Source organism: Mustela lutreola, chromosome 5 (assembly GCF_030435805.1).
Source record: "Mustela lutreola isolate mMusLut2 chromosome 5, mMusLut2.pri, whole genome shotgun sequence".
NCBI lineage: Eukaryota > Metazoa > Chordata > Mammalia > Carnivora > Mustelidae > Mustela > Mustela lutreola.
The window spans coordinates 53946994-53958205 of record NC_081294.1 but is presented as its reverse complement, the minus strand read 5'-3'; the positions used below and the strand labels follow the sequence as shown (position 1 = coordinate 53958205).

Here is an 11212-nt window from a genome sequence, read left to right as displayed (position 1 = left end):
GCCTTATTAAGCAAATATAGCAAAGTAGGCAAATATAAGCAAATATATTTTAAGAAACTTTAAGACATTAAAGTAATAAATGTACAGTCATAGTATTATTTCTTTTTTTTTCTGTTTTTTTTTTTAATTTTTTATTTTTTATAAACATATATTTTTATCCCCAGGGGTACAGGTCTGTGAATCACCAGGTTTACACACTTCACAGCACTCACCAAATCACATACCCTCCCCAATGTCCATAATCCCACCCCCTTCTCCCAAACCCCCTCCCCTCGGCAACCCTCAGTTTGTTTTGTGAGATTAAGAGTCACTTATGGTTTGTCTCCCTCCCAATCCCATCTTGTTTCATTTATTCTTCTTCTACCCACTTAAGCCTCCATGTTGCATCACCACTTCCTCATATCAGGGAGATCATATGATAGTTGTCTTTCTCTGCTTGACTTATTTCGCTAAGCATGATACGCTCTAGTTCCATCCATGTTGTTGCAAATGGCAAGATTTCATTTCTTTTGATGGCTGCATAGTATTCCATTGTGTATATATACCACATCTTCTTGATCCATTCATCTGTTGATGGACATCTAGGTTCTTTCCATAGTTTGGCTATTGTGGACATTGCTGCTATAAACATTCGGGTGCACGTGCCCCTTTGGATCACTACATTTGTATCTTTAGGGTAAATACCCAATAGTGCAATTGCTGGGTCATAGGGCAGTTCTATTTTCAAAATTTTGAGGAACCTCCATGCTGTTTTCCAGAGTGGCTGCACCAGCTTGCATTCCCACCAACAGTGTAGGAGGGTTCCCCTTTCTCCGCATCCTCGCCAGCATCTGTCATTTCCTGACTTGTTGATTTTAGCCATTCTGACTGGTGTGAGGTGATATCTCATTGTGGTTTTGATTTGTATTTCCCTGATGCCGAGTGATATGGAGCACTTTTTCATGTGTCTGTTGGCCATCTGGATGTCTTCTTTGCAGAAATGTCTGTTCATGTCCTCTGCCCATTTCTTGATTGGATTATTTGTTCTTTGGGTGTTGAGTTTGCTAAGTTCTTTATAGATTCTGGACACCAGTCCTTTATCTGATATGTCGTTTGCAAATATCTTCTCCCATTCTGTCAGTTGTCTTTTGATTTTGTTAACTGTTTCCTTTGCTGTGCAAAAGCTTTTGATCTTGATGAAATCCCAGTAGTTCATTTTTTCCCTTGCTTCTCTTGCCTTTTGCGTTGTTCCTAGGAAGATGTTGCTGCGGCAGAGGTCGAAGAGGTTGCTGCCCGTGTTCTCCTCAAGGATTTTGATGGATTCCTTTCGTACATTGAGGTCCTTCATCCATTTTGAGTCTATTTTCGTGTGTGGTGTAAGGAAATGGTCTAATTTCATTTTTCTGCATGTGGCTGTCCAATTTTCCCAGCACCATTTATTGAAAAGGCTGTCTTTTTTCCATTGGACATTCTTTCCTGCTTTGTCGAAGATTAGTTGACCATAGAGTTGAGGGTCTATTTCTGGGCTCTCTATTCTGTTCCATTGATCTATGTGTCTGTTTTTGTGCCAGTACCATGCTGTCTTGATGATGACAGCTTTGTAATAGAGCTTGAAGTCCGGAATTGTGATGCCACCAACGTTGGCTTTCTTTTTCAATATCCCTTTGGCTATTCGAGGTCTTTTCTGGTTCCATATAAATTTTAGCATTATTTGTTCCATTTCTTTGAAAAAGATGGATGGTACTTTGATAGGAATTGCATTAAATGTGTAGATTGCTTTAGGTAGCATAGACATTTTCACAATATTTATTCTTCCAATCCAGGAGCATGGAACATTTTTCCATTTCTTTGTGTCTTCCTCAATTTCTTTCCTGAGTACTTTATAGTTTTCTGAGTATAGATTCTGTGTCTCTTTGGTTAGGCTTATTCCTAGGTATCTTATGGTTTTGGATGCAATTGTAAATGGGATTGACTCCTTAATATCTCTTTCTTCTGTCTTGCTGTTGGTGTAGAGAAATGCAACTGATTTCTGTGTGTGTGTAGTATTATTTCTTAAGGACACAAAAAGAAAATTATAATTAAAATATATTTAACCAAAATTATTCCTCACTTCCATTATGCTGGTGAGCTGTGAGAGTCCCTAAGTCTGAAATAATGGAATAAAACAAATGGCTACACTTGGTAATTATGGTTAAGAATTTATAGGCTTTTAGAAAATTATATACATTCCAGTTCAAAACTCTGAATCCATAATCCAAAGACAAGATGAATCAACCATAAAATCATATTAAACAGTATTTAATAAAAGTCAACACTGGATAAGAGATAGAATCATCAAGAGATTAGACCCCAGTAGCAAGAGGCTAGGAGTAGCAGGAGGCTAGGACTAGAAAAGGTAGACCAAAGGTGCAAGTTGGGACATCTACTATCATGGCCATAGCCTCTGAATATGAAGAAAAATCATACTCAAAGAAGGTAAAATCTTATGTCTACACAAAAACCTGCACATTTATATTTGTAACAGTTTTACTCAAAACTTGGAAGCAACAATAATGTCCCTCAGTAGAGATAAGTAGGATGAATAGGATAAATAAACTATGGTATTTATAAATATTTATAAATAAATAATGGAGTATTATTCAGTGCTAAAAAGAAATGAGCTGGGATGCCTGAGTGGTTCAGTTGGTTAAGCATCTGCCTTTAGCTCAGGTCATGGGATCCCAACGTGCTGGGATCGAGTCCCACATCAGGTTCCTTGCTCTACAGAGAGCCTGCCTCTGACTGCTGCTCCCCCTGCTTGTGCTCTTTTTCTCTCTCACTCTCTCTCTCAAATAAATAAACAAAATCTGGAAAGAAAGATAAAGGATTTAAAAAGAAAGAAAAAGAAAAAAAAAGAAAGAAATGAGCTATCAAAATGCATCTTACCAAGTGAAAAAAGCCAATCTGAAAAGTCTACATACTGCAAGATTCCAACAACATGACATTTTGAAAAAGGCAGAACTATGGCAACAGTAAAAAGATCAGCCGTAGGCCGAGGTGGGGGAAGAGAGGGGTAAATTGGCAGAACACAGGCTTTCTAGGGAGTGAAACTAATCGGTATCATACTGCAAATGTTGGATACATGCCATTACACATTTGTCTAAACCCCCAGAATTTGCAACATCAAGAGTGAGCCCTAATGTAGACTAAGGATTCTGGGTGATAATGATGTTTCAGTATAGGTTCATTACTTGTTGGACATGTATACCTCTGGTGGGGAATGTTCTTAACCGGGGGAAGAAGTCTACACGTTTAATGCAGGAAGTGTATGAGAAATCTTGTACCTTCCTCTCAGTTTTAAAACTAAAGAGTAAAATCTATTTAATTTTTTAAAAAAGGAAATAAAGACATTTTCAGACACACAAGAGTTGAAAGAATCTATCACCAACAAAACTGTACTATAAGAAATGTTACAGAAAATCTTTCCAGCAGATATACTGGTAAATGATACCAGACGGAAGGAGAACCTACTACATAAATGAATGAAAAATACAAGAAATGACAGCTACATGGATAAACAGGCCATCTCCTATTATTCATCTACATAGAGAATAACTGACTGCCTAACAAAATAATATTTACCAATGTAGCATGAGATTTATAACATACTAAAAAAGTAAAAGATATGACCAAAAATATCACAAAGGTTGGGAGTCAAAAATGGAAATATACTATTGTAAGATTCCTATATTATATGTGAAGCAGTATAATATCATTTGAAGGTAGACTGTGATTAAACATGGATATCATAAATAATAGTGACCATTAAAAGAACAAAGCAAAGAATCATAGCTAATACATTAACCAAGGAGACAAGTGAGAATCATACATTCTATCTAACTAGAGAAAGAAAGAATAGGTGGGACAAGGGGAAGATGGTACATTTTGGGACACCTGGGTGGCTAAGTCAGTTAAGCATCTGCGTTCAGCTCAGGTCATTATCCTAGGGTCCTGGGATCAAGCCCCAGTTTGTGCAACTTGCTCAGCAGGGAGTCCGCTTCTCCTACTCCTGCTACTGCTCCCCCTGCTTGTGCCTTCTCTCTGTCAAATATATAAATAAAATCTTTAAAAAAAAAAAAAAAAAGGTTGTACATTTAAACTTTATCAACAATAACATAAGGATATAAATACCTTAAATAGTCCAATTAAAAGTCAAATTTTGTCAGACTGGAGACCAAAGCAAAACTCAATTATGTCCTTCTTATAGGAAATACACTTCAAATATAAAGACGCTAATAAGTTAGGGGCGCCTGGGTGGCTCAGTTGATTAAGCAACCAACTCTTGATTTTGACTGAGGTCTGGATCTCATGGTCATATGATCAAGCCCCGCATCGGGCTCTATGCTTAGAGCAGAGTCTGCTTGAGATTCTCTCTCTCCCTCTGCCTATCCCCCTGTGTGCACTCTTCCTCTCTCTCTCTCTCAAATAAATAAACATTTTAAAAAAGACATTAATAAGTTAAAAGCACCAGATATAAAATCAATATACAAAATCCACTGCATTTCCATATACTAATGAAGTGGCAAAAGGAGAAATTAAGAAAACAATCCCATTTACAATTAAACCAAAAATAATAAAATATCTAGGAATAAACTTAACTAAACAGGTGAAAGACCTATATTCTGGGAACTATAAAATGCTGATGAAAGAAACTGAAAACAACACAAACAACTGGAATGATATTCCATGCTCATAGACTGGAAGAAAAAATATTATTAAAATGTCCCTCTTAAATTGTTGGTGGAAAAGCAAGTTGGTGCAGCCACTTTGGAAAACAATGTGGAGATTCCTTTAGAAATTAAAAATAGAGCTACACTATGACCCTGCAATTGCACTACTGGGTATTTATCCCAAAGATATAGATGTAGTGAAAAGAAGGTCCATCTGTACTCCAAGGCTCATAGCAGCAATGGCAACAACTGCCACACTGCAGAAAGAGCCAAGATGCCCTTCAACAGACAAATGGATAAAGAAGATATGGTCCATATATACAATAGAATATTACACAGCCATCAGAAAGGATGAATACCCAACTTTTGTATTAACATGGACAGGACTGGAGGAGATTATGCTGAGTAAAATAAGTGAAGCAGAGAAAGCCAATTATCATATGGTTTCACTTACTTGTGGAGCATAAGGAATAACACGGAAGACATTAAAGAAGGAAAGAAAAAGTGAATTGAGGTAAATCAGAGGGGGAGACAAAGCATGAGAGACTGTGGACTCTGAGAAACAAACTGAGGGTTTTGGCAGGAGGAGATGGGAGGATGGGTGAGCCTGGTGGTCAGTGTTAAGAAGGGCACATATTGCATGGAGCACTGAGTGTGATGCATAAACAATGAATCTTGGAACACTGAAAAAATAAAATTTAAAAAATAAAACAAAATGTCCCTACTGCCCAAAGAAATCTATAGATTTAATGCAATCCCTATCAAAATACCAACAGCATTTTTCACAGAACTAGAATAAACAATTGCAGAATTTGTATGGAACCACAGAAGACCCTGGATAGCTAAAGTAATCTTGAAAAAGAAAAGCAAAGCTGAGGGCATCTCAATTCTGACCTTCAAGTTACATTACAAAGCTATAATAATCAAAACAATAATGTACCCATGCAAAAAAGATAAGAACAGAACAGAGAACCCAGAAATAAACCCACAATTATATGATCAATTAACCTCCAACAAGGAGATAAGAATATGCAATGGGAAAAAGAAAGTCTCTTCAACAAATAGTGCTGGGAAAACTGGACAGATACATGCAAAAGAATGAAACTGGACCACTCTCTTACACCATACACAAAAATAAGGCCAAAATAGATTAAGGACATAAATGTGAGACCTGAAACCACAAAAATCTGAGAAGAGAATACAGACAGTAATTTCTCTGACATCAGCCACAGCAACAATTTTGTAGATGGGTCTCCTGAGGCAAGGGAAACAAAAGCAAAAATAAACTACTGGGACTACACCAAAATAAGAAGTTTTTGCACAGCAAAGGAAACAATCAACAAAACTAAGACAACCTGCTTAATAGGAGGAAGTATTTGCAAATGACATATCCAATAAAGGGTTAGTCTCCAAAATAAAGAATTTATAAAACTCAACACCCAAAAACAAATAATCCAATTAAAAATGGGCAGAAGAGATGAACAGATATTTCTCCCAAAAAGACATGCAGATGGCCAACAGGCACATGAAAAGATGCTCAACATTATTCATCACCAGGGAAATGCAAATCAAAAGCAAAATGAGCTATCACATCATACCTGTCAGAATGGCTAAAATAAAAAACACAAGAAACAATGAGTGTGGCAAGGATGTGGAAAAAAAGGAACATTTGTATACTCTTGACAAGACAACCTGGTGCAGCCAGTCAGGAAGACAGGATGGAGGCGCCTGAAAAATTAAAAATGGAACTACCCTACGATCACATTACTGGGTATTTAGCCAAAGAATATAAAAACACTAATTCTAAAGGATATATGCACTCCTATGTCAGCATTACTGACAAAAGCCAAGTTATAGAAGCAGCCCAAGTATCCACTGATAAATGAATGAATAAAGAAGATGTGAGATACACACATATATACTCACATACTCACATACAAATACACATATACATACAATGGAATTCAGCCATAAGAAAGAATGAAATCTTGCCATTTGCAACAACATGGATGGACCTAGACAGTATAATGCTAAGTGAAATAAGTTAATCAGAGAGAGACAAATACTATATGATTTCACTCATTATGGAATTTAAGAGACAAAACAAATGAGCAAAGAAAAATGATAAACCACAAAACAGACTTGTAACTGTAGAGAACAAACTGATGGTTACCAAGAGAGGAGGTGGGTGGAGGGATGGGTTAAATGCGTGATGGGGATTAAGGCAGGCACTTGGGATGCGCACTGGGTATTGTGTATAAGTGATGAAAGTATCTAACAAAACTAACAAAACCCACTCAAGAAGAAATAGATGACTTCAATAATCTGTTAAAGAAATTTAATCTATAGCTAAAAATCTACCCAGAATGTAAACACTAGTCACAGATAGCTTCTTTGGTAAATTGTACCAATTAAGGAACAATAAAAATTCCACATAAAATCTTCAAAAAATTAAACAAGAAGGAATACTTTGCAGCTCAAATTATGAGGTCAGAACTCCCTGATACTAAAAACTGAAAGACATTATAGACCAATATCTCTCATGATAACAGATGCAAAAATCTTCAACATAGTATGATCATTAACGTTTCCCAGAATATATAAGAAGAGTAACAGAGATGACCAAATACCCTATTGTCTTAAGGTTCACAAATCAATCAACATAACCTACCATATTAACATTATAAGGAACAACAACAAGAACACATGATCTTAACCACTGATGCGGAAAAATCATTTGACAAAACCTAACACCCTCTCTGAATAAAAACTCTCAGAACTAGAAAGAGACAACTTCCTCCACGTTTTTCAAGAGCAACTACAAATAACCTGAAGCTAACACTACACTTGATAGTGAAAGACCAAATGCTCTCCTACTCAGATGAGGAGAAGGATGTCCATTCTCATTGTCTTCAACAGTGTACTAGGGGTTCTAGGCAGTGCAATCAGGGAAAGGAAAGAAAGAAAAGCATCAAGATTAGGGGGGAAAAAATAAAAACCCTTTATTCAGTCAACATTATCATGTATAAAAAATATCTAATGAAATCTACAGAAAGCTACTAGAATAAGTGAGTTAATTGAAATGCAGGTTAAAGATCAATATGTAAAAACCAACTATATTTTATTTAGTATCAACTTGTTGATAAATTGTATTTATTTACTATCAATAAATGATCAGAATCAGAAATTTTAAAAATACCATTCATAATATCATAAGAAGTATGGAATATTTAAGGGTAAATCTGACTTAAGATGTAAAAAGGTCTATACACTGAAAACTAAGCAATTCACATAGTACTTAAGTCCCAGCCAGAATAATTACATAAGAAAAAAAAAAAAAAAAGAATCCAAATTGGAAAGGAAGAAGTAAAACTGTCTCTATTTGCAAATATGAAATTATATACATCATAGGTACATATATATAACCCTAAAGATTCCATCAAAAGAACTGGTAGACCTAATTGACAAATTCTGTAAAGTTGGAGGATACACAATGGATATATAAAAATCAGATGTGTTGGAGCACCTGGGTGGCTCAGCAGGGAGCCTGCTTCCCTGCCCCCCCCCTGCCTGCCTCTCTGCCTACTTGTGACCGCTGTCAAATAAATAAATAAATAAATGAATAAATAAATAAATCTTTTAAAAAAAAATCAGATATGTTTCTACTCAACAATAAAAAGTAGTACCTAGTGTTAAACACTGTAACCTGGATAAATCTTAAAACAAATATGAAACCAGGGGCACCTGGGTGGCTCAGTGGGTAAAAGCCTCTGCCTTCAGCTCAGGTCATGATCCCAGGGTACTGGGATAGAGCCCCACATTGGGCTCTCTTCTTAGCAGGGAGCCTGCCTCCCCCCATCCTCACTCTCTCTGCCTGTCTCTCTGACTACTTGTGATCTCTGTCAAATAAATAAATAAAATCTTTTTTTAAAAAAATGTTTAAAAAAAAAAAATGAAACCAGACAAGAAAGCGCACATACTACTAGATTTCATTTGCACTGACTTCCAAAAAAGGCAAATGTATACTGACAGAAAACAGATTCATGTCTGCCTTTGGGGGTGTGGGGAGAAGGAGAGGGATTCAAGGAATTATAGGAATGAGGAAATTTTTAAGAGTGATGAATACTTTCATTATTTCTGTTGTGATGGCTTCACTGGCATATACATATACCCCAATGTATCGAGTTTTATACTTTATTACGTGGCTTACATCAATTAGGCTTTAATGAAGTTACTTTTAAAATTAACCAAAAGCAAAGAGACAAAAGTTTCAATGAAAGTTAATTTACCAGAAAGTATTATAACCAACATCTGGAAATAAGCCAGAATTAGATTAAAATACAACTTTTTTAAAGATTTTATTTATTTATTTGACAGGGATCACAAGTAGGCAGAGAGGCAGGCAGAGGGAGAGAGAGACGGGGAAGCAGGCTCTCAGCTGTGCAGAGAGACCAATGCAGGGCTCTACCCAGGACTCTGAGATCATGACCTGAGCCAAAGGCAGGGGTTTGACCCACTGAGCCACCCAGGCGCCCCCAGAGGTTTTTTTAATTGATGAAAATGTTAAAAGGCTATAGTTCACTTATATTTACTTTTAAAGATTATTCTATTAGAAAAATCTGCTCCATCCAATTAGGGCTTCAAAAATCCAACTACAATTATACAAAACTAGTTATTTTCACAAAATCAAAATCTGGTTTTATAGCCTAACAATTACAATACTTTACTCTTGGCTTCTGAGTATTAATATACATTTCATAAATTTCATACTAGTTTGGAAATACAATTCCAACCCATATATTTCATTTTTAGTAAGTATTTTGTATCAGGGGAAATCTTAAGTATAAGCACCTAACATTTCATAATACAGATTATGGGGGTTTTTTAAAGATTTTATTTATTCATTTGACAACAGATTATGTTTTAAATAGCGTAAGAATTCAATTTCCAGGGTTAAAACCATCATTTAATATAAAGTGAGTACAAACAAACCTCACAGTCTCTCACCACATTTCTGTATTTTATATAGACAGAAAAATGGTTATGCAGTGCAAAGATTCCCAAAGGTAAAATTCATCTCTCTTATAAATTTCCAGGTACTGGGCGCCTGGGTGGCTCAGTGGGTTAAGCCGCTGCCTTCGGCTCAGGTCATGATCTCAGGGTCCTGGGATTGAGTCCCGCATCGGGCTCTCTGCTCAGCAGGGAGCCTGCTTCCTTCTCTCTCTCTCTCTGCCTGCCTCTCAGTGTACTTGTAATTTCTCTCTGTCAAATAAATAAATAAATAAATAATAAAATAAAATAAATTTCCAGGTACTTAATATGTACTTTTTATATGAAATATTATGGGCTAGGGGGTATAACGTATATTCAGTGGTATAATGTATTCTCTGCCCTCAAGGAGTTTATAATCTAACAGAGGAAATAAGGTTAACACAAAATAGTAAAATCAACAGGTGACAAGACAAAAATGAGTAATGTAATTAAGTGACCAAGGAGTAGTATTTATGAGTTTAGAGAAACACATGTTTGGGATGGTTTCTAGATGATGATGAGATGAAAGTTTATCATACTGTACCACAACTGTTTATTTACCTATCAGATTGATTCCCTGTTACAATGTTAAGCTCCTTGAAAGCAGAGATCCACTTATTATATGAGTTAAGCACAAAGCTCATGCCTGCAAAGGTATGCACTCAATACACAGATGGTAAATAATATATATTAAAAAAAAAAGAACAAAACTTTAAAAACCTAGGCAAGGAGGATCTAAATACAAAAATAAGAAAATTCAATTTTTGGCAGAGCTAGTAGTATTAAGCAAAAGCATATGGGTGGAAAAGTAAGAATGATTCTGCAACCGTAGGTTAAGCCAACATACCCAGAGGGTAGATCATGAAGAAAAAGCAGAAGAGATTGAAATGGGATAGTTAGTACAACCTCAACTGAGACTGAAAAGTTAAGTCTAATTAGGAAACTGAAATAATGCACACATAACCCAAAGAAGACCTAAGCCAAGATATGGGTAGTGGAAAAGGAAACTACTTATAACCCAACATCCATTAGAAGGAAAAATTGTACTTGCTTCAGTAGTACACACTAAAATTAGAATGATACAGAGATTAGCATGACTGCTCAGCAAGGATGACATGCAAATTCATGAAACATTACATAGTTTATTTAAAAAAAAATTGCCAGCATATGTTGACCTTGTTAGAGAGAGACTAAGTGTGGAAAGTAAAGGTGACCAAGCCTTCAACTTTGGGTAACAGGAAACATAGTGGTGCATTTTCAACACAGGATGGGGGTTAATTTTGATTATTAATGAAATTATAAGTTGTTTTAATATTAAACTTGGATTTTTACCCATCTAACAATAAATTTCAAGGAGAAAGTATGAGATTTTCAGACAGACCATTGGAGAGATCCAGACTGGATATATTTCCTTTAAAAAAAACACTTAATCAGAGCTTTTGGCTGAATCCAGGAGAGCAAATCTGAGCTGTAGGAGATACCAGTTAATTTTT

At 35.9% G+C, this 11212-nt stretch overlaps 1 pseudogene; it reads left to right on the top strand.

Moving 5' to 3' along the window:
* Positions 1-10764: 10764 nt before the first annotated feature.
* LOC131832872 (U6 spliceosomal RNA) lies at positions 10765-10864 on the top strand (annotated as a pseudogene).
* The last annotated feature ends 348 nt before the right edge of the window (positions 10865-11212 follow it).